The sequence below is a fragment of the Amblyraja radiata genome, chromosome 5, assembly GCF_010909765.2.
Source record: "Amblyraja radiata isolate CabotCenter1 chromosome 5, sAmbRad1.1.pri, whole genome shotgun sequence".
Taxonomy (NCBI): Eukaryota; Metazoa; Chordata; class Chondrichthyes; order Rajiformes; family Rajidae; genus Amblyraja; species Amblyraja radiata.
The window spans coordinates 91,113,988-91,134,902 of NC_045960.1; the positions used below are offsets into that span (position 1 = coordinate 91,113,988).

At 48.1% G+C, this 20,915-nt stretch overlaps 1 protein-coding gene across 2 annotated transcripts in view; it reads left to right on the plus strand.

The window, feature by feature from the left end:
• The first annotated feature begins 6,595 nt into the window (after positions 1-6,595).
• extl3 (exostosin like glycosyltransferase 3) overlaps positions 6,596-20,915 on the plus strand; it is a 60,055-nt gene continuing 45,735 nt past the window's right edge. The window contains exon 1 of one of the 2 annotated variants that reach the window (XM_033021732.1): positions 6,596-6,819. The gene's annotated coding sequence lies outside the window, so the exon portion shown is untranslated. The other variant, XM_033021733.1, reaches the window with a different exon arrangement.

Consider the following 20,915-nt stretch of genomic DNA (forward strand, 5'->3'; position numbering starts at 1 on the left):
TTGGCTCAAGAGTAACTCGGGAGAGGAACTTGGAGCATCGCAGAAATGAGAAGTAAACGGCAAACTTAGACATACCCGTGGGAACTCGGTTAAACTCTTGAACATAAACTTGGAATCTCGTACACAACCACGAGTCTGATTTTTTCTTTCACTCGGGATCACACGTGGGTGGACCCGCACCGTGAGACAGGGGCTTTAGTCTTGGTGCTAACATACAAGTAAAGCATTTCCCTTTTCTGCTAATGCTTGGTCACACAACGGTGTGTTCAATGTATGCTGAGGGAGCATGCAGGATGGCTGGTGGGCAATGGGTAAGGGTGTTTGCAGTGGTTTCTGGTATGTTTACATTTTGCCCTAATTATGAGGATGAAGCGAGACCAGGCAGGTTGAGTAAAGTAATTTTTATTCACAGAAAAAACGGAACTAAGACGCGTGAAAACCGCGTGCCTGACTTAGCTAACAAACACAGCTCCTGTTGCTGGGAGGAGCACTGAATAACTGGCTAAAAGCCCACGAGCGAACCCCCGCGGTCACATGACCGTGCCGACCAATGATGAAGGTTCTGACTTCCCACCCCACCACTAGGTGCCGCTACAAGGAATTCATTTTTATAGCAATTCATTTCAGAGATCAGCAGCACAAACTGATTGACAGCCTCAACTTAAAGCAAACAGCTTGCTTTATGTAAAAATAACATGAAAAGTAGGAAACACATAGACAGCATCTGCATTAACAAAATAGCATTTTAGATTTGGGTGGCACAGTGACACAGTGATAAAGTTGCTGCCTTACAGCGCCAGATACCCAGTTTCTATCTTGACTACGGTGCTGCCTATATGGAGATTGTGCATTCTCCCTATAACCGCAAGGGTTTTCTCAGGGTGCTCCTGATTCCTCCCACACTCCAAAGACGTATAGATTTGTAAGTTAATTGGCTTAGGAAAATAGTAAATTGTCCCTAGTGTGTAGGATAGTGTTAGCGTGTTGGGTAATTGTTGGTCGGTATGAACTCGGTGTTACTGCACTGTATCTCTGAAGTTTAAAGTCTAAATCAAAGACCCTTAGTCAGATGTTATCCGACCAGCAAGAGGTTTCCAATAATTTCTGTTTGTATTTCAGCATCTTTTGTGTTTTGTTTTGCAAATCCCTCGATATTTTTATGTATATTAAAAATATTGATGCTATATAAGCAAATTAACTAAAAGGCTTACAACAAAAAGGCATATTTCTCTTTTGTTAATGGATTATCCCAAGCATGCAAATCATCCACAAACAACAATGCGATAATAATATTGAATCTGTGTTACTAATGATAAATATTGTATAGGACTCTGTGATTGATGATAAATATTGTACAGGACTCTGCAGAGGACTTCTCAGTTCTTCTTTAAAATAATGCTATAAGGTAACCTGAAAAGGAGGCCATTTAGTCCCTCAAGTCACGGTGTGGTGCACCATATCCCTACCAAGGGTCTGCCGACGCACGCTCACACGCTGCCTCCCGCCAGACAAGCTGCGCATTGCCTGCAATGAATTCCAATTGATGGAAGACATGGGTATTGTGTGGCTGTCTGATAGCCCTTGGGCTTCCCCGATCCATATGGTTCCCAAAGCGTCTGGGGGTTGGAGGCCTTGCGGTGATTACAGGCGGCTTAACGCGGTAACTACGGCAGACCGGCACCCCATATTCAGGAATTTTAGGCACACCTGGAGGACGCGACCTTCTATTCGAAGGTTGACCTGGTCCGGAGTTACAACCATATCCCTGTCCACCCCGACGACGTCCCCAAGACAGCCACCATCACCCCATTCGGCCTTTCCGAATGGTTGCGGTGACCAAAACTGTTGCCAATACTCCATGTGTAGCCTCACCAATGTCTTACACAACTGCAACATTATATGTAGGAAGGAACTGCAGATGCAGGTTTGGTATGTTAGCATTAATAGCAAAAGGATTTGAGTATAGGAGCAGGGAGGTTCTACTGCAGCTGTAGAGGGTCTTGGTGAGACCACACCTGGAGTATTGTGTACAGTTTTGGTCTCCTAATCTGAGGAAAGACATTCTTGCCATAGAGGGAGTACAGAGAAGGTTCACCAGACTGATTCCTGGGATGGCAGGACTTTCATATGAAGAAAGACTGGATAGACTCGGCTTGTACTCGCTAGAATTTAGAAGATTGAGGGGGGATCTTATAGAAACTTACAAAATTCTTAAGGGGTTGGACAGGCTAGATGCAAGAAGATTATTCCCGATGTTGGGGAAGTCCAGAACAAGGGGTCACAGTTTAAGGATAAGGGGGAAGTCTTTTAGGACCGAGATGAGAAAATCATTTTTTACACAGAGAGTGGTGAATCTGTGGAATTCTCTGCCACAGAAGGTTGTTGAGGCTAGTTCATTGGCTATATTTAAGAGTGAGTTAGATGTGGCTAAAGGGATCAGGGGGTATGGAGAGAAGGCAGGTGCAGGATACTGAGTTGGATCAGCCATGATCATATTGAATGCTCGAAGGGCCGAATGGCCTACTCCTGCACCTATTTTCTATGTTTCTATGTTAACCTGTGCCAGACGAACTTCGCCGCGACCAAGGCAGAGGTTGCACGAATGGACGGGTGCGCTGGGCTGTGGATAGTGTCGAAAATCTGACACCGCCAAGCAACTGGGACAATGGGACGGGCTTTGCCCGTGGAGATATCGCAAAGGACTTGCACGCCGGCGGCGCCACAGGGCACCTTAACCAGCTTGAACCCTTATTCAGCATTGCGGTAAACCTCCATACTGGCATCTAACTGTTGGGCAGCAGCCAGTTCCTCATAAATCAATGCCTAGGCTAAGCGCTGAGACTTCGGGCAGCGCTGGACGGGATAACGCGTCAGCCACAACGTTCAGCTTCCCTGCCACATGCCGAATATCGGAAGTGAATTCGGAAATGTAGGCGAGGTGCCGTTGCTATCTGGCAGACAGGGGGTCAGATACCTTGGTCAAAGCGAACGTTAATGGCTTGTGATCTGTGAATGCAGTGAAAGCGCGCCCCTCCAGGAAATAGCGAAAATGGCGGATCGCTAGGTAAAGTGCGAGGAGCTCCTGGTCGAAAGTGCTATATTTAACTTCGGGGGCTCGCAGCTGCCTGCTGAAAAATGCCAGCGGCACCCAGCGACTACCTACACACTGCTCAAGGACGGCGCCTACCGCGACGTCGGAAGTGTATATGGTGAGAGCCGTTCGGGCTGACGCCCTTGGTTGTTCCAGCATAGTGGCGTTGGCCAATGCGATATTAGCCCTCTCGAACGCCCTCTGTGCCTCCTTAGACCAGACCAGGTCTTTGGGCTTACCGGCCAGGCATTGGAACAACGGCCGCGTGATGGCGGCTGCTGACGGGACGAATCGGTGGTAGAGGTTAACCATCCCGATAAACTCCTGTAGACCCTTGACCGATAGGGGCCTTGGGAAGCGACGGATAGCGTTGACTTTCTTGGGCAGTGGCTGCGCACCTTGGCAGGTGATGCTATGACCCAAGAAAGAAATGGAGCGAATCCGAACTGGCACTTCGCAGGGTTGATCACCAACCCGTGTTTGCGCAGCCATTCGAAGAGTAGGCGGAGGTGCCTGACATGCTTCGCCTGTGAGCTGCTGGCTACCAGGATATCATCCAGGTAGATGAAAATGAACGGCAAACCCCGACCGACCTGATCCATTAGCCTTTGGAACGCCTGAGCAGCGTTCTTCAAGCCAAAAGGCATTCTGAGCCGAAAGGGGTAATGGTGGCCATTTTAGGGACGTCGTCGGGGTGGACCGGGATTTGATTATACCCGCGAATAAGGTCAACCTTCGAGAAGAAGGTCGCACCTTCCACATGAGTCGAGAAATCCTGGATGTTCGGGACTGGGTAGCGATGGGCTGTGGTTACCGTGTTCAAACGCCTGTAATCACCGCAAGGTCTCCAACCCCCGGACGCTTTGGGCATCATGTGTAATGGGGAAGCCCAGGGGCTATCCGACCGCCGGATGATCCCTAGGTCCTCCATAAGTTGGAACTCGTCTCGTGCGATGTGGAGTTTATCGGGCGGGAGACGGAGCGTGCGGGCGTGTACCCGTGGGGCCTCGGTGGGAATGTGTTGAACCACGACATGACGGGGCGTGAGCAGTCCTGGGAAATCAGTGAGCAGGGCTGCGAAAGGTTGCTGGATCTCAGCTACCTCGTCGAATTGCTGTAGGGGCATTGACGGGTTACGCGGCTTGGCAGGGCGCGGGTCCGACACAGGGACCATGCGTCCACCTCGCTCATCGACTAACAGGGAGAACGCGCACAAGAAATCGGCCCCCAGGATCGGTTGGGCGACGTCAGCAACGATAAACTTCCACCTGTACTGGCGGGAGTCGAAATTTAGGTTCGCAGTCCGCGTACCGTAAGTGCGAATATCGCTCCTGTTAACAGCCGAGAGGATGGGTCCTACCTTACCGGCGCGAATATCACGGGTGCTCGGAGGCAGGATACTGGCATGGGCACCGGAGTCCACCAGGAAACGGTGGCCGGAAAAGCGATCGCGGACGTACAGGCGTTCGTTTGGGGCGATCGCATTTGCCTCTATGAACGATCGGCCGGGGCATTTCCCGGATACGAACAGGGGTTCCGACATCTTCGGGCATCGGGTCCGTATTGTTGGTGGTAGTAGCACCATCTGCGTTGACTGTAGACCACTGGCCGCGGCAATTCTGGGCTGGGCTTCTTCCTCCTCTCCTCGATGTCGGCTCGGCTGCACACATTGTGTGACCAGGGGGCAGGCGAAAGCAAAAACATCCCGCTGCCTGTGCGCCCACAGTTCGTCAGCTCTCTCCGCGAGTTGTTGCGGGTCGCTGAAATCAGCTCCGGCGAGCATTAGCTGGACTTCGTCGGGCATCTGCTCCAGGAACGCCTGTTCGAAAAGCAGACTTGGGCGGTGCCCGTCCATCAGGGCTAACAGCTTCGCCATGATGGTTGATGGCTGCCGGTCGCCGACACAGTCCATGTGCAGCAGCCTCACTGCCCTGTCTCTGCGGCTGAGACCGTAAGCGTGGAGCAGCAGGGCCTTCAGCCCTTTGTATTTGCCGATGGACGGCGGGTCCCTGATGTTGGGCAACAACCTCGAGGCACAGTCCTGCGGCAAAGCCCCCACCACATGGAAATACATCGTGTCGTCCGTCACGATGCGATGGAGGTGGAACTGTGCCTCAACATGGGCGAACCACACCTGAGGTTGATCAGGCCAAAAGGCTGGCAGTTTGAAGGCCGGTGAGCCCTGCCTCGTGCTGGCTGATTCTGCGAGAACACTCTCTTCCTGCATAATTCTTCTTGTCTAACGACGGCTAGACAGGCCGAGGTCACCAATTTGGCGGTCTGAAGAACGACAACTGGGGTTTCCAACAGATCTTTATTCAAAAGTTCGATTTCCAGTATACAGGTTCTTCAGACACGTCTGCCCACAATGGTGGTCAACGCTGAATCAACGCGCGCAAGCATAAACCGCGCTAAACAAGAGGCCTCTGACGAGTCACGTGACCGCGGCTTCCGAACGCCGGGTTCGATCTCTGCATACGCCAGCAGGCGCCGCTACAGTGGTATTGTATCAGGATCTTGATCAATTGGCCAGGTGGGCAGAAGCGTGGTTGCATTTTGGGATGTCTAACAAGGACAGGACCAAAGATCCTATAGCAAGCTCCGCTATAGGATCTTTGGACAGGACCTTCACTGTGAATGGTAGGGCTCTGGAGAGTGTTGTAGAGCAGAGGGATCTGGGAGTGCAGGTACATAGTTCCTTGAAAGTAGCATCCTAGGTCGATAGGGTGGTCAAAAAGGTTTTTGGCATATTGGCCGTCATCGCCAAGGCCAAATATAATTACTGTAGGAAATCCTTATTCGTGTACTCACATCCTATTTTACTTCCGACCGAAAAAAGACTGAGTTAATTTAAGACCTTGTTTGAAAGCTAGTGTCTCTGGCTCTGCAGCGCTTGAGTGTCAGCCCAGATCTATTTATGGTCAATTCGCTGGAGTGGTTCCTCATCCCCAAAAATCACAGACTCAGAAACCAAAACTAAACGTTGCCAATTGAGTCACGCCTGACAGTTCCACAACAAGGGTATTCATTCAGAAAGTGGCACTTCAAGGGAAGCTACACAAAAATGCTGGAGAAACTCAGCGGGTGCAGCAGCATCTATGGAGCGAAGGAAATAGGCAACGTTTCGGGCCGAAACCCTTCTTCGAAGCTGTTCGGTTATACACATGTGGGACAACGGGATAGAGAGGGGCTGGGGTGAAAGCTACTTAGGAAAACAAAGATTCGTGAGGAGCTGAGATGAAGTTTCTTGAGGGGGAAGAAAAAGATTCGCGCGAACCTGTGAGGACGAGTGGCAGGTTTCACTTCAGTACAGCACGCACATGTCATGTTTAATCCCCTGTCACAGCACAGCCGCCTGCATCCAGTGTTACTGTCCAAGCCAAAGATCCTAGAGGAGCTCCTCTAGTACCTTTGGTCCGGGCGAGCTGTGCGCTGGGAGGCTGCTGTTGCCGGCATGGGCAGCAGGGGGCGGGCGGGCCGGCTGGCCACGGCTCCCACAATGCTCCTGCAATGCCCTGTGTGTGTGTGTGTGTGGACGGGCTTCAACAATGCGGGTGTGCTGAGCCTCAGAGCGATTCGTGCACCCACATACCAGCCAGCGGCCCCACCCCCCCTTCATGTACGTGCTTTTAATGTACAACAAAGATGCTTAGATGTTGCATTAACATCTATTCCAAAAAAAAACTAACGACCGGATGCCTTTAAAAAAGACAACGTGATTGGAACACGTAAGTAATTTTCTTTTTCTGTAGCCCATGAGTGTGGAAGCCAGGTTATGCGAGACACGCAAAGCGAGAGAGAGAGAGAGAGAGTGTGAACTGGGGTCTGAGCACAGGCCTTCCAGGATCAGCAAGCAAGAAGCTGGAACGGGTTTGTTTACTGCAACAAATCCGATACAATGTTGCGACCAGGCTTCGGCTCGGTTGCGGATCTGCACCTTAATTGCTTTTAAAATGCACCCTCTCTCTTGTCATGTTCACCCGCTTGGGGCCTGGCCATTTACATCTTCAGGTAAGCTGTCTTCGTGGGTACACAAAATTGCTGGAGAAACTCAGCGGGTGCAGCAGCATCTATGGAGCGAAGGAAATAGGCGACGTTTCGGGCCGAAACCCTTCTTAAAGCTCCAAGCTGTCTTCGTGTGTGTGTGTTACTGCAACGTCAATTTTGATGCAATCTTTGAATTGTTTCGCAGACTCTGTTTTGCGTTAGTGGCGATTTTGAAACAAAAAAAATCCAACGCAAGTTCCCAGCAGCTCTTGTTTCAACAGCACGCAAACCCCAAGTGCTTGGTGTTTTTTTAAATTAGTGTTTGGTTGAGGAATGTGGTCGACTGCAGTCTCCTGTTAGCCAGTTGTGCGTTATGGGCAACAAGGATAACGGCGAAAATCATTGCACAGTTTGACTATTTCTTCTCAAACCTCCAGATACCAAGCTAACCAGCATGAGTTAAAAGTTATTTGAGGTGGGCCTGTTATTTTACTTAGGCCATTGCTGATCAGCTCGTTCATCCTTCAACAGCTGTATAAATAACACAAATGTTCAATGTCAAATCCTGAAATCGATAAGTTGAATGATTAGGATCACTTGGGTACATCAGCAAAATAGTCAGTGGAAATATACATTTATTTTTGCCAGAAGTGTTATAGCCCAGTTCTACCTCCCATAGAAAAAGTGCACGAGAGAAGCTGCAGTTGAGCATTAACGGAATTGTGAGAACATAACTAACAGGCTAGAGCTCTTCGAAAATAGTGGCTGTATCGTAACCTGACAAGTTCTTTAGAATTTTAAATTGGCTGAATGTTTGAACCTGTGCACATTTTTTAAAAACTAATTGGACACAAGGTATGTGAACATATTAGTGTAGATGGGTGCTTGATAGGCAGCATGAACTCTATGGCCTGATGAGCCAGTTTCTGTGCTGTGCAACCCCATCTTTATCTTGATTGGTGGTAGAGTCATAGAGTGATACAGTGTGGAAACAGGCACTTCGGCCCAACTCACTCACACTGCCAACAATGTCCCAGCTACACTTGCCTGCGCTTGGTCCATATTCCTCCAAAACTGTCCTATCCATTTACCTATCTAACTGTTTCTTAAACAATGGGATAATCCCAGCATCAACTACCTCCTCTGGCAGCTTGCCCACCACCCTTTGTGTGCAAAGGTTACCCCTCGGATTCCTATTAAATCTTTTCACCTTGAACCTATGTCCTCTTGTCCTCGATTCCCCTACTCTGAACAAAAGACTGCATCTACCCAATCTATTCCTCTCATGATTTTGTATACATCTATAAGGTCAGGTCGGGTGGAGTTCCCCCCGCCACAGGTACCATGTAATCCCGTGCTTCCTGCTCTATGGCCGGATAGTTGGCGACTAAACTGTCTCCCCACCTGGTTTGCCAGGTGAGGAGGAGGCTGTGGACCCCCAGCAGGACCACAAACAAGACCTGTCAAAGGGCAAATGAGCTACAAGCGAACCAACGGCCATCCACACTTCAGTAGAAGTTGCGATAACTGTCGTACATAGCATTGTAAGGAATGATGATAAAGCACACACACCAAAATCCTATACTTCCAGCGGCGGAAGTCCGCAGGAACTAGAAGACAGAAATGTGTGGTGCATCCGTCACTGTTTTCAACGATGATGATTAGTCTAGGCGCGGATTAGGTGTGAGGTGTAGTTTAGTTGTGAGGTGGGAGATTTAGTTAAGTTGAGGTAGGGTGAAGGTGTGAGGTGAAGTTTAGTGAGGTGTGAGGTTTATTTGAGGGGCGAGGTTTAGTGAGGTACGTTTTAGTCGAGGCGAGGTTTAGGTTTGAGGAGAAGATTGGTAGTGAGGTATCGTCGAGGCGAGGAGTTTAGTCAAGGTGCAGGTGAGAAGTGAGCGTAGATGAGGTGAGGAGAAGTGTGTGTCTGACCTCAGGAAGGGAGACCGAGGTGCTGTCGAGGCAGACAAGACCATTGCCTTCTGTGGCAGAGAATTCCACAAATTCACAACTCTGGGTGAAAAGGTTTTTCTCATCTCAATGCTTGGCAAAGAGACATTTCAAGTAACATATTTTTTGTTAAGATTTCTTTAGCTGTATGAGGTCATTTATTGACACCTGTAAGATTATTAAGGGTTTGGACATGCTAGAGGCAGGAAACATGTTTCCAATGCTGGGAGAGTCCAGAACCAGGGGCCACAGTTTAAGAAAACGAGGTTGGCCATTTAGAACGGAGATGAGGAAAGACTTTTTCACACAGAGTTGTGAATCTGTGGAATTCTCTGCCTCAGTGGAGGCCGATTCTCTGGAGACTTTCAAGAGATAGATAGATAACTTAAAGATAGCAGATTATCGATTTCATGATATATATATTTTGGGGGTTATTTTACTGCTTATGTGTTAGAAAAATTCTAAGCTTAGGTTATGTAAACTACCAGCAGAAAGCTGGAGAATCACTTTCAATTTATTGAAAATGCAGGCTTCAGGGGGTGTTGCCCCCTGAACCCCCACCGGGACGCTGCCCCTGGACTCCATCGGGGTCCTAGCCAGCCTCCTGGACACCCGGCTAATACTTCCTACTGTTTTTCTGGAGGTGAATATCATGCTTGTGCTTATGAAAACTCTCCTGAACATTTTTGAGGAATTGCACCCCATCTCTGGTGAATCTCTGGAACTCTCTGCCATAGAGGGTAGTTGAGGCCAGTTCATTGGCTATATTTAAGAGGGAGTTGGATGTGGCCCTTGTGGCTAGGGGGTACGGAAGAGAAGGCAGGTACGGGATACTGAGTTGGATGATCAGCCATGATCATATTGAATGGCGGTGCAGGCACGAAGGGCCGAATGGCCTACTCCTGCACCTATTTTCTATGTTTCTATGTTAAACCTTTCACGCTATGATTTTCCCAGTCTATATTGGAAAAATTAATATCCCCTACTACAACAACCTTAATTGACCTGCAGCTGTCTGCAATCTCCCGGCACATTTGTTCTTCTAATTCCCGTTGACTATTCGGGGGTCTGTAGTACACCCGCAACAAGGTGATCATCCCTTTCTTGTTCCTCAGCACCACCCATATGGCCTCACTAGACGAACCATCTGTAATGTCACCTCTGAACACAGCCGTGACATCCCCCTTAACCAACAATACAACCGCCCCTCCTCTTTGTCCTTCACCCCTGCCTCTCCTGAAGCTCCTGTACCCCGGAACATTGAGCTGTCAGTCCTTAACCAGGTTTCGGGCATGGCTACATCGTCCCAGCCGCTCGTGCCTATCCGTGCCCTAAGATCATCTGCCTTTCCCGTCAGGCCCCTTGCATTAAAATACATGCAGTTTAAACCAACCCTCCTTCCTAGTTCTCTGCCTTTCACCTGCCTATTCTGTCCAATAACCTTTCCCACACCACCCTTCATACCAACTTCTAGCCTCTCAAGTCAAGTCAAGTCTATTCGTCACATACACATACGAGATGTGCAGTGAAATGAAAAGTGGCAATGCTCGCGGACTTTGTGCAAAAAGACAAACAAACAAACAACCAAATAAACTACAAACAGACCCACGTGCCTCTGTCCTGCACGAGATCCCACCCCCCCTGCCAATCTAATTTAAACCCTCCCATGTCGTATTGGCAAACCTTCCCGCTAGGATGTTGGTCCCCCTCCAGTTGAGGTGCAACCCGTCCCTTTTATACACGTCACCCCTGCCCCGGAAGAGATTCCAATGATCCAGAAATCTGAATCCCTGCCCCCTGCACCAACTCCCCAGCCACACATTCATTTCCCCAATCTTCCTATTCTTACCTTCACTAGCACGAGAAACTGGAAACAATCCTGAGATCACTGCCCTACAGGTCCTGCTTTTCAGTCTTCTGCCCAATTCTGTAAATTCTTAACATACGTTATTGAATGAGGGGCAGGCACTGGGGGATGGGGGGGAGAAGATGTGTTCCTTGTCTTTCTGTTTATGTTCTTATGTTTTCACTGTGGGGAGAGGGAAACCAGATCTAGCATTAATTAATATAAGCTCAACATAAAGCCAGGTCTGGATTTATTTATCCACAAAGCATTGAGAAAATTAAAGATTCATCCCAGGAAAGTTGCTGAAATGAATAGTATAGCTCCATTTATGGGGAAGCAAGAGAGAGCAACAGAAGTTATGCTGATTGAAGTGGGAGGAGGATTATGGAAGATAAACACAAGCATGGATCACTTGGGCAGGGCATTTCTGTGCTGTGAGTCCAATGTAAGCAGTGTCAGACTTGCTCCCACGTTGGTCACAGCCATTCTGTGCTTGAGACACAGTTCTCACTGCTGCCCAGGCGTTTAGAGCTTCCAAAAGAAAATGCAAAGCCATAGGAGTCTTTTCATAAAGGAACAATGTCAGTTCTGTGGCATTTTCCCCAAGATTTCCCAGGTGTTTTACAGCCCGCTAAGTAACTTTTGAAATGCATATGTCTGTAAGCAATGCTGTTGAGTGACACATTCCGAGGTTCAGGAAGATATATTAAGCGATGCACTGAAGCTCAGTTCAGTCACTGCAAAGGCTCTGTGGGAGAGGACTACAGTGCATGGTACCGTCACTACTGCACACTATGTGGTCTGGGCCAATGTGACCGCCTCTCCAATGCTTCATGGGCACATTGTATAAACTTTTTTTTTTTTTTTTTTTTTTTTTTTTTTTTTTTTTTTTTATATAAACCTTTTTCTATGGTTTGCAATGGAACTTATTATTATTTAAATTATGTGAAGCGCTTTGGGGTCAATGCAAATTGGCTTAAAATGCGCTATATAAATAAAGTTTACTTACTTACTTACTTACATAAATTATAAATCTGCGTTGTAGGAGAATGTCACGGTACAATGAATGTAGAAAAAGTCATGTCCTAATTGCATTTAATGTATAAATACGGTATTTTTGAATTGAACCTTTAAAGTGCTTTTGCTGCTATAAGATTATAAATTCAGAAGCATATTTGAGCATAGTAAATCCCACAAAGTGTGATCCAGTAATGACCATTAATCATATTTGAGTAATATTGTTTGGGGGCTAAGTTCATGTCAGGAGAATATCTTTTTTTGTCACCCTGGGAAGACACCTCTTGATAGTGCAGCATTGCTTGGCACTGTAGTAGAAGTGTCATCTCTGAATGGGTGCTCAACTATTAGAGTAGGATTTCAACCAAAGCCACCCTGACTCTGATAAGAGAGTAATATCAGTAAACCACAATAATCTCAGGTGTGGAAATGAAAGCAGAAAATAAGAAAATCCAAACCAAAGTGTGGATGCTGAAAATCTGAAACAAAAACAGAAACTGAAGAAAACATTCTGTCTTGTGTTTTAGAGCCTGATCATTAACTGTTCTTCATTTCCACAGCTGCTGCCCAAACGGCTAAGCATTCCAGCATTTTCTATTTTCAGCCTTTTTAGCTGATACTTACAGCAAACTTGCTAGCTTCTGACTTTAATATAATCATTTGTGGGAAGTAAATATTGCTGGCAAGGCCTTCTAATGCCTCTTTAAAATGTGATGGTGAGCTATCACCTTGAACTGCAGCAGTGTTTGTGATGAGCATATCCTTCTAGAGCTGTTAGAAAGGTAGTTCTGTGCCTGTTAATCCAACAAGGATTAATGATTGGCAATATAGTTCCAGATCAGGATAAAGTGAGATTTGGAAAACAACTTGCAGGTGATAATGGTCTGAAGAAGGGTTTCGGCCCGAAACGTCGCCTATTTCCTTCGCTCCATAGATGCTGCTGCACCCGCTGAGTTTCCCCAGCAATTTTGTGTACCTTGCAGGTGATAATGTTCCCTTCTTCTTGCATATGAGGCAGCAGAGGTTATGTAATGCCCGCCAGGCGCAGTAGCCATTTCAATGTGCTGTTGTCGAGGGCCATGAGGTCTACCCCTCCACCAGGGGGGTGGAGGACAGCACAGTTGAAAATGACATGCTGCGCTGTTTACTGGTCTGCTCCACACACGTAGGCTGCTGATGAACGCAGTCCCCAGCGATGCATGTTGGCGTTGAACCGGCCGACCCCAGTACGGAGCCGGTTCAGGGCGACCCACTCATTGCGGGGCAGGTCCGAGCCGGGTGGGGCAGCGTTTGATGCAACAGTGAATTGAAGAGGTCGCAAAGTCTGTTCCCAGCTGGTTCTTCGTGCTCCTAGTGTGTTGAAACCGGAGCCACAGAGGGTCGCTGCATGACGGGAGAAGGGGGCGACAAGATGACAGGCGTTGAGGCCCCAGTTGCTGTGACTCCTGGGCGAGGTGGTGCAGAGAATGTTTGCCGTCTGATGGGGCCTTGCACACCAGCCTATGAGTGAAGTACTCTCTGCAAATCTTGGCGGGTGCGATACCTGTGAGCACCGACAGAAGATCCGTCGGAGTAGGACGTAGGCAGCCGGTGATGATCCGCATGGTGTCGTTGAGGATGGCGGCTGGCTTGCTAGTATGAGCGCTGCGGCACCATGCTGGGGCGGCGTACTCCGCTGCGCTGTACACGAGAGCAAAAGCACTGGTCCTGGCGCCCCATGACGATCCAGCCAAGCAACGCAGGAGGTTGTTCTGCGCTAAGACATTAGCATGAAGAGTTTCAAGGTGCTGCTTGTGGGTCAGCTACTGATCTAGCTTCACCCCGAGGTATGTAGGAAATGGGTTATAGGGTAGGGGTGACCCATTGAGAGTGACGGTGAGCTGGCGTTGAGCTTCCTTGTTGTTCAGGTGAAAGGCCATTGTAGTGGTTTTTGCCACATTCAGTTTTAGTCTCCAGGTCTTAAGGTAGCCTGCGACAAGTTCCATATCCGCCGAGAGCACATCCTCCACTTTTGACCAACTCCTATCCGAGTACAGTAGGACCAGGTCATCTGCGTATCCATACTGGTGTGAAGTCATGCATGGCAGATCACTGATATAGAGATTGAAGAGCATGGGGGCTAGTACCGAGCCTTGGGGGACTCCGTTTCTTAGGCGTTGCAGTCGGCTAGATTGTCCGTCGCTGGTCTTGAGTACAAAACTGCGGTTGGCAAGGATGTTGGCAAGGATGTTGGCAAGGAACTGCACTAAATGACGGTCAGGAATGGTGCGGTGGAGCTTCAAGATCAGGCCCTGGTGCCACACTGTAGCATAGGCGGCAGTGAGGTACACCAGTGTGATGCCCGCCTTGGGAGCCTTTTCGAAACTGTCTTCGATGTAATTGGTCAGCTTGACTATTTGATGGGTGGTGCAGCGTCCACGACGCAATCCGGTTTGTTCAGCGCAAAGTTGGGGGTCGACGATTGGATCAAGCCGGGCCAGGAGAAGCCGTTCGAGGAGCTTGTACGGGACACAGTGGAGTGAGATGGGCCGATAGTTCCTTGGGTCGTCCGCAGGCTTGTTTGGTTTTGGTAGAGCAATGACGGTGGCTTTCCGCCAGATCTTCGGAATGGACTGACCAATGACGCAAGAGGAGTAAAACTTACGGAGCCAGACCAGGCATTTAGGACCGCAGTGGTTCAGGAATTCTGGGGGGATGTTATCAGGACCCTGGGCTTTTCTGCATTTCAATTGAGTGATGGCAAAAGAGAGTCCTGCAGAGGAAAATGGTGCTGACAGGAGTAGCATACACCTAAGATGGACACAAAATGCTGGAGTAACTCAGCGGGACGTTTGAAACTTCAACCATTCCTCTCTTCCAGAGATGCTGGCTGACCCGCTGAGTTACACCAGCATTTTGTGTCTATCTTCGGTGTAAACCAACATCTGCAGTTCCTTCCTACAAGTTCCCATGCACCTGTTGGCCTTGTCTTTCTAAGCACATTTGGCACAGTGGGGGCCAGGGAAAGCGGGGGAGCGCTGTCTGAAATTCACACCAGCGATGAAGAGGAAGGTAAAAGACGGCTGCACAATACGGTAAGTCCTTTAGAGAGCACGGGGGGGGGGAGAAGGAGTGGAGACACTTTTAAGAAGTCAGACAATGTGTAATAAAGTTTAGTGGGCATTTAACCTACCGGTCGGTTTTCCTTGGTCCTGAAAACTCCAATGAGCCAATTAAAATGCCCGGTAAGCAAAGGAGATTGCCTACGGCTGCCCTCGACTGCCTGTAACTACATAGCGACCCCACTCCACTGCACTATGAGTTAAGAAGAACAATGCTGACCAATTTTTACTCGCGGAAAATTTTTCAACATGCTGAAAATGTTTCTGCAACCTAGCTGAGGCTGCGAGTATTCGGGAACTTCCCTCGAGCATGAAGGAGAGTTCTAGTGACCTCCTAGGACCTCGTGTCGACAATGCTGCGAGTTTGAGTAGAGGGCAAACTCTTCTACACACGCAGATTAGGTCGCCGCAGTGGGACAGCCCATTAAAGGTGATGATAGGTTCCAGTTAAATGTTTGTTTTTGTTTAAGAAGGAACGGCAGATGCTGGAAAACCGAAGGTACACAAAAATGCTGGAGAAACTCAGTGGGTGCAGTAGCATCTATGGAGCGACGGAGATAGGCAACGTTTCGGGCCGAAACCCTTCTTCAGACTGATGGGGGGAGGGGTGTGGGGAGAAGAAAGGGAAAAGGAGGAGGAGGAGCCCGAGAGCCAGAATTGTGAGAATTCAATGTTCATGCCACCAGGATGCAGACTCCCCAAGCGGAATATGAGGTGCTGTTCCTCCAATATACGGTGGGAGGCCCAGGACAGAGAGGTCGGATATGGAATGGGAGGGGGAGTTGAAGTGCTGAGCCACCGGGAGGTCAGGTTGGTTAATGCAGACCGAGCGGAGGTGTTCGGTGAAACGATCGCCAAGCCTCCGCTTGGTCTCACCGATATAGATCAGCTGACATCTAGAGCAGCGGATGCAATAGATGAGGTTGGAGGTGATGCAGGTGAATCTCTGTCGCACCTGGAACGACTGCTTGGGTCCTTGGAGTCGAGGGGGGAGGTAAAGCGTCAAGTGTAGCATTTCTTGCGGTTGCAAGGGAAAGTGCCCGGGGAGGGGGGGGTGTGGGAGGGAAGGGAAGAATTGACAAGGGAGTTACGGAGGGAGCGGTCTTTGCGGAAAGCAGACGGGGGGAAGATGGGAAGATGTGGCGAGTGTTGGAGGTGGCGGAGGATTATTTGTTGTATGTGACTGCTAGTGGGGTGAAAGGTGAGGACTAGGGGGACTCTGCCCTTGTTGCGAGTGGGGGGATGGGGAGAGAGAGAGCAGTGTTACGGGGTATGGAAGAGACCCTGGTGCGAGCCTCATCTATAGTAGGGGAGGGGAACCCCCATTCCCTGAAGAATGAGGTTTTGCTTTGTTCTGCAGCTTCAAGGGCATTGTTAGTGTTGTACTCAGCCAGGTAAATTGAGATAATATCACCATTTTCCAACTTATCACAGAGTTCCAACTTATCACAGGAAAGAGGGAAGATTTTGAGGAGACACAAGAATGTTCGAAATCTGGCCATAGCCACAGTATTTATGCAGTTGATCGACAGTAACACCACTGAGCATATTGATAGGGAATCTGGTAATAATAATTCTGTTGAATGTCAGTGGAAAGTAATAGGTGATAATTGCCCAGCATGTGATAGTTGCCTCATCAGCATAAACATGAACGTTATATGAATCTTGCTGCATCTGCGCATTTGGCCTTCTCTTATTAAGAGTCGCAAATGAAACTGAGCAGTGTGCAACAGTAGTAAGCATCAGGAAGTGAGGCACTTAGTGCACAAAGCCCAGTTTCTAACCCACCCTTGCAACCACAGCATTAGCAGGTCCAGTTGAGTTTCTAGTAACCTGGCTGTAACTTCAAAAATGCTGATGGTGGGGTTATTTGGTTATTGAAAAGCTTTTGAACATTAACAATAAATAGTTAGCCTCTCATGTTGTAGTTAGATCTTTATCGCCTTGATATTGGGGTATATCCTTTTATAATCACAACCTAAGTGCAGGTGGTCTGAGCTCTTTTGTTAAGTGAGATGACGTTGGTGGAACTGAACACAAAAAACATTTCCAGTGTTGACCTTCAAAGGTTCAAAGGTTATTTTATTGGTCACATACACCTAGGTGTAGTGAAATGCTTCTTGCCAATGCAGCACATAAAGAAAGAATACAGACATAACAATAATAAAGAAATTTAAACATAAACATCCCCCCACAATGGTTCCCATTATGAGGGAAGGCACAGTGTCCAGTCCCCATCCCATGTCCACCCATAGTCGGGCCTATTGAGGCCTCCACAGTTGCCTTTAAGGAGGCCCGATGTTCCAGGCCATTCTCGCCGGGTGATGGTGCTCCGGCGTATGGAGAGTCCTCTCAGCGGCTTGGGAACCGTGGAACGGCCGCTTCCCTTACTGGAGACCGCGGCTTCCGAAGCCAACAAGGCCACAACAAGTTGGGGCTCCACCACTGGCGATCTCATCGAGAGATCCCAGGCTCCCGATGTTTCAGTTCAGCGCCGCCGCCCGCAGCTGGCCGCTCCACAGACCCGCGGCTCCGTGATGTTTATCTCGGCGGTCTCAGCATTCCGGAGTCCCAGCGCGGCGACCCGGGCAAGGCATCGCCCGCTCCGCAATAGCGCTCCAGCGCTGTGCTGCCACCGAAGCCGAGGTACTGGGCGGTCCCCGCGAGGACGGGTCGAAAGTGCAGCCTGGCGAAAAGCTGCCTCTCCGATCAGGTAGGGACCCTGAAAATTAGTTTCCCCCTCCCACCCCCCACATAAAAAAGACTAGAACTTCAAAAACAAAACACTAAAACTCACTAAAAAATTTTAAAAAAGTGAAAAACGAACAGCTGCAGGCTGGGCAGCCATACTACAGGACGGCGCCCCCAATGTTTCCACCAGACCTTATGCTGGTGGAAACAAAGTTGATAACACAGCTGAAGGTGGCTGAACCTAGGATACTATCCCAAGAAGCCTCTGCATTATTTTCCTTGAGTTGAGGAGATTGGCCTCAAACAGCTGGAACCACTTTTTGTGCTGAATGTGGTACCAGTCGTGGGCAAATCTTCTCTTTCGATCACATTGGCGTCAGTTTTGTTTAACCTTCATGATGCCACACTCGGTCAAATGGTGCCAAGTTGTCAAGGATAATCACCGTTGCCTTATGCGTGTGATCAGATTCATTTTTCCACTTTGGGGTCCAGGCAGTATGAGGGCGTAGACTAATGGCAGCTTTTCACTTAATATGGCTGTATGGTAACTCAAATTTCACTGTACCTTAATTAGTGCATGTGACAATAAACTGACCTTGAAACCTTGATTCAGTTGCCTGATAACAGCAGGAAAGAAATGCAGACAAAATTTTCTCCATGTTACTGCAGGCCTGGGAGTTATGCTCTGTTTCAGACTGACCTAAACGAGTCTGTGGAGTTTAACTCTTCGGTGTGGGGCTGGGGTTATCAAAATTTCAATATTTAAAAAAACAGCTGGCCAAGATCAATAAACATGCCATATCCTACCCTACATCAAGTGCCTCCGCCACAGGTATCAGTGGTCACTTTGTACTTCCTCCTCAACATGGCTAACAGAATGCCCAAAGGTGTTGGGGCACAGTTATACCTGTTCAAATGCAGCAATTAGTAATTGGTGATGTGGCTTGTGTAGCTAATACTGTAATCTAATTGTTGGTCACTTTGCTCGGGGTAAAGAGCTGATTTTTATTTAGATTTTTATTTTATTCACAAGATGTGGATATCGGGAGCAAGACTAAAATTAATTGCCCATCCAAAATCCACTGTCTAGTGATGTTTTTTGAGTTGTCCTATTTCATAGGGAGTTCTGGGTTTTGATTCAGAAAAAAATATGGAATAACTTCCAAATCAGATAGAAACATAGGTGCAGGAGTAGGCCATTCGGCTCTTCGAACCAGCACTGCCATTCAATATGATCATGGCTGATCATCTAAAATCAGTACCCTGTTCCTGCTTTTTCCCCATATCCCTCGATTCCTTTAGCCCTAAGAGCTAAATCCAACTCTCTCTTGAAAACATCCAGTGAATTGGCTTCCACTGCCTTCTGTGGCAGAGAATTCCACAGATTCACAACTCTCTGGGTGAAGATGTTTTTCCTCATCTCAATCCTAAATGGCCTACCCCTTATTCTTAAACTGACCCCTGGTTCTGCACTCTTGCAAGGGCTTGCAGAGAAATTTGGAATGTTGGTATTCCAATGCACTTACTTTACCTGTCCCTTTAAGAGACAAAGTGCACAGATATGAATGGATGACATTTGATAAGAGAGCTAGATGCTATTGAATGTTTCTTGTAATGTAACAATTTAGAATTCATGAAATGGCGAGAAAATGTATAATGCCTCTTTTGGCACATTTGGCACTTTTCTCCTAGCTATTGGCACCACAACCTCTTACACACACACACACACACACACCATAATTTGCCAAAGATTGGGTGGTTTTATAGCTGTCATATCGTTCTTCTCACATTCTGTTGCACATATTGTATTTCTGACTATTTGCACGGCAGTGGTGAGATGGTGTTTGATGCATGGCAATAGCATGTTCTTTTACATGTTATTTATTTTCTGTGCATGAATAGAAACATACTCCAACTGGAAACTGCTTGTGATGCATATTATTCCCTCTGTTGCCAAACCTTCCATCTTGGTGGCAAGCTTCTTTCCTTTTGGATTAGGATGTTCAGGGTGATAATGCCAGTGCATCACTGAGTGGATTTTGTATTGTTGGGAGGGTTATCTTTGGTGTGAAATTACAGCGACTGATCCTGTGACACTAATGGGTAAAGAATGTACGAGTTGTTCCAGATATTCTGCCTAATATTCATGCTTCAACCAATTTGGTTGTCAGTCTGAAAAAGGGTGCTGACCTGAAGCATCATCTCCAGGGATGCTGCCTGACCCGCTGAGTTACTCCAGCACTTTGTGTCTTTACTTGGCACTACAGATTATCTATGGGCCTGCCCCACTTAGGCGATTTTAGGCGAAAAACCGGCGACTGTCAGACACACACACACGTGCACACACACGGTGGGATGCGCTGTCTGAGTGAAATTCACACGGTGCAAAGCCAATGTAATACAGACACACACTGCGATCAACAGGAAGGTTGGCGCTGTAATTAAGATGGTGAAAGCACAGTGTGCGGGAAGGGTCACGTAAGTCCTTTAAAAGGGGGGGGGGGGGGAGAGAAGGAGTGAAGACAACTTTTAAGAAGCTAGAGATACACGGCTGTGAAGCTCGGCGGACATTAACATTACCGGTCGGTTATCCTTAGTTCTGAAAACTACTGCTTACGTTTATTTTTCCCGAATGAGCCAATGACCCACCGGTCAGCACCGGCTACAACCTACGAGAACCTTCGACCTCCTGGCAATCCACTAGGACGTTCAAGAAGGAACTGCGGATGCTGGAGAATCAAAGGTAGACAAAATTGCTGGCGAAACTCAGCGGATGCGGCAGCATCTATGGAGCGAAGGAAATAAGCAACGTTTCAGGCCAAAACCCTTCTTCAGACTAATCTAGGACCTCCTGGCGACCCACCTACGGCACGAGAATGCTCGCTACTCTCCATGGCGGCTTAATTCTGGTCGCCGCTAATTTTTCAACATGTTGGAAAATTTGCAGGGACCATAATGAGGTTGCGACTAGTTCCCAGAATGTGGGAACACTTCACGACCATGAAGGCGAACTCCCCGGCAACCACCCGCGAACATGTGGCGACCACACAGTCGCCTACAAAATCGAGTAAGTGGGACAGGCCCATTAGGCTACTGTCTGTGGAAACTTGGTCTGTACAAGTACAAATTGAATTCCAAATCAAATGATGATTTAAATATACTTTTCACTAAATTGTTCGCCCGTGTGTCAGACGACATATAGCTCGCTGTTGGCTTTTGTTGTCGTCCAACATGT